Here is a 3,000-nt window from a genome sequence, read left to right as displayed (position 1 = left end):
CTAGTGTCGTAATCTTATATTCTATCATTCTTGGTTTACATTGTTATACTACGTACAATTTACAATACTAAATACATTAATTTACTATTTCTTAATATTCACACAATTTGTACATATGTATGTATGTATATTAGCCAAACTAATAATAACATTTTAAATTAGATGATTTAAAACAATTAGTATTGAGTTATTTAAATATAATAATAACAGTGATTGGATCTGACTTGAGATTTCTTCTCCGAAATTTGCAAATATCTAAAATGAATAGAAAGAATTGATTTATTTTTTTATTGAATTTATTGTATTTACATTAAATTAAAAAAAAAAAACTGTATTACTAATGCTATACTATTAGATACACTCCAGCTGACATTCATCCAATTAAGATATGCAAATTTTTTCATCATATTTATTGTATAGGTGCTACCGCTTTCAACATGATTATGACGTTTGAATAAGGCAATGTCGAATGAGCATTTGGTACACAACTGTCGTTAATGCTACTTTATATTTAGTAGCAAAGTCCAGCACACTCAATGTTGTTAAATTCGCCCGCGACTTTAATGAATACATATGTAAGTAAACGTGTGAAATAATAATATGAAATTTAATTATTAACTAATAGTTGTTAACTTACATTCTCCCACTTTATTGTAAATTTCTTCAATATATTCGTCAAGTTTTTTCTTATCACCTTCAGACATTGGCAAATCGTTCACTTTTTACATTTATTCCGTCAACGGACTCATCGCAATGCCTTGACTATTTATGCCATTCATACCTATTAATGTCTTAAAAGCCTCCGCGTTGATGAACTAAAAGCAAACACTTGAAAAATCTGATACATTTATTGTTCTGGTTTGAAGTGACTGGAGAAACTGTTCCCCGCCGGGAAAAGTAGAGGAAGAAGTAGACCTCCACTTCGTTGGAAGGACCACATGGAGAAGAACGTGGCTTCGCTTGGAATCTCCAATTTGCGGCACCTTGCGAAAGGAAGAAGCGACGCGCTGCTGTAAACTCGTTTATAACCGCGTAAACGGTTTCCACGCCAGTAAGGAAGAATATATACCTGCATTACAATTCCAACATATTTTTTAACATGTATTTACTGTATATAAAACAATTTCTACAAGAACTAAAATATCAACATGGAAGGTATTGCGCTGATGGAATTAAAATAACCCTAGTTCGCAGTTCTTAATCATTCATACCATATCTGGTTAGCACTAGAATGTTAATGAAATATTATTGTTTTTTTTCGTATTAGATGATTGTGTCTTGAAGAAATAATAAATTCATTTACAAACTTAGTGCGGGCAGCACTAAGCATATACAAACTTAGAGTACAAAAACCTTATGTCGCGGTGTAAGACTTGTTTTTTATCTTATGCGGGGACATTGGGTAGATGTCGTGGTTGACTATACTATGTTTACTTCTCTCTGAATTATAAGTACCTTGTTGTGGTGCAGGAGCTTAACTGCAATGTATATCCGCCATGAGCGGTGCAACATGGCATCACTCATGAGGGTTGAGACGAAGAGTACCACCTCCAAATCCAGGGTGTTATGCAACTCCCATGCCCATTGAATGATTTGCAGCCAGGAGGTTAATTCGACTGAACAGAAGCTTCCCAACACCGGCCGAATTGGCAAGTAATGGTGGCATTACCGCGTTATGGGGCTTTGGCGCAGCGGACCTTCACGTTCCCCTACAAAAACATAGACCCGACAGCTCGCCGTGTTATGCCAAGGGTCGTAAAGAACGACCATAGTCGAGGAGAAGGTCGATAAAACCAGTGTAGTTGCAGGTTCCTTATATCCTCTCGTCAGAGGAGCAGTCGCTGTTTGGGGAGCATGCCAAAGAGGTTGATAATGACATGGTCTCATGAAGCGACGCACTGTAGTCGAAGTCGAGTGCAGCAGCTGAGAAGGTAGCGAGCACCACCAACGGTCCCCCAGGAGGAACTCGCGCGAGTTAAACATTCTATATCCTATTAGAACAAAAATTTTTTAATTTAGTTCACTTAGAAGTGAATGTTCTTTTATTATTATGTTTCATTGTTAATACAATGTGATCATCTCCGTAAACTTCAAAAATTTCATTGGTGGCATTGTATTCTCCCTTTTTTATACAAAAATATCAAAATAAAGCGAATTTCTTCATTATTTTCACTCATTTTTGAACAGCTGTAATTATTTTCCCCGAATTTAACTTGGTTATATGAAGCCTTCAAACACTATATGGTATGACACAATGAAATTGGTTGTACTGGAAATATATGTACGACTGCAACATCTTTTGACAAAATGTTGCCAATTTTCGAATACCCAATAATACTTCTATGTATAGCAGTGATGCCCAAACGCACACTACCAAACTGTGTGCTTGTGTTGGAGTATGAGAGAGTTTGCTGCTACACCCAAAAAAATACAAAACTTTAGTATTAATTAATATAAAAAAAATTTGAAATTGATTCGACAACTTTTACAAAATTGTGAAATTAATGAAATTCCTTATTAATTTTTTATCAATTACAAAAATAAAGACAATTCACGTGTCAAAAAGAAATTAAAATTCAAAAAATTTTAAATATTGAATTTATGTTGAAGTTTTCACCTAAACGGCTGTATCAAAAAACTAAACACCAATATTTTCATGGTTTTGAACCAAAATTGTTAATCAGCGCGCACATACAAATTACACGCGTAGCAAGCAACAGTCGTTGATCAAGTGATTTTCAAATGCACATTAATTTTCCACAATGTACAGAGAGCGCTTGACTAATACGTGTGAGCGAATCTGTGAGAGAGCAATAAAGTCGGCCGCCCGCGGGCTAGGCAAAGCGCTTCACTGATGTATAGATATCGTATAATTTGGCAATACAATACATATAATGAGTTATATAATTGACATTAGTATAAATGTATTTCTGATATAATGTTGCTCAAATGGAATTGTTAACTTGTGTAATATTTGCATATTATTAAATTGATTTGAAG

At 34.6% G+C, this 3,000-nt stretch overlaps 1 long non-coding RNA gene across 2 annotated transcripts; it reads right to left on the bottom strand.

Moving 5' to 3' along the window:
* Positions 1-9: 9 nt before the first annotated feature.
* On the bottom strand, positions 10-2,994 carry LOC125780317 (uncharacterized). Of its 2 annotated transcripts, none has more exons than XR_007423727.1 (3): positions 638-2,994; positions 339-558; positions 10-255 (listed from the first exon to the last, which is right to left on the bottom strand). It is a non-coding gene; the product is annotated as an uncharacterized LOC125780317 (long non-coding RNA). The 2 variants fall into 2 exon arrangements; XR_007423728.1 differs by having other exon boundaries at positions 350-558.
* Positions 2,995-3,000: the final 6 nt, after the last annotated feature.

The sequence above is a fragment of the Bactrocera dorsalis genome, unplaced genomic scaffold (genome assembly GCF_023373825.1).
Source record: "Bactrocera dorsalis isolate Fly_Bdor unplaced genomic scaffold, ASM2337382v1 BdCtg519, whole genome shotgun sequence".
Lineage (NCBI taxonomy): Eukaryota > Metazoa > Arthropoda > Insecta > Diptera > Tephritidae > Bactrocera > Bactrocera dorsalis.
Note: the sequence above shows the minus strand (reverse complement) of the source record. Positions and strands in the feature narration are given on the sequence as shown.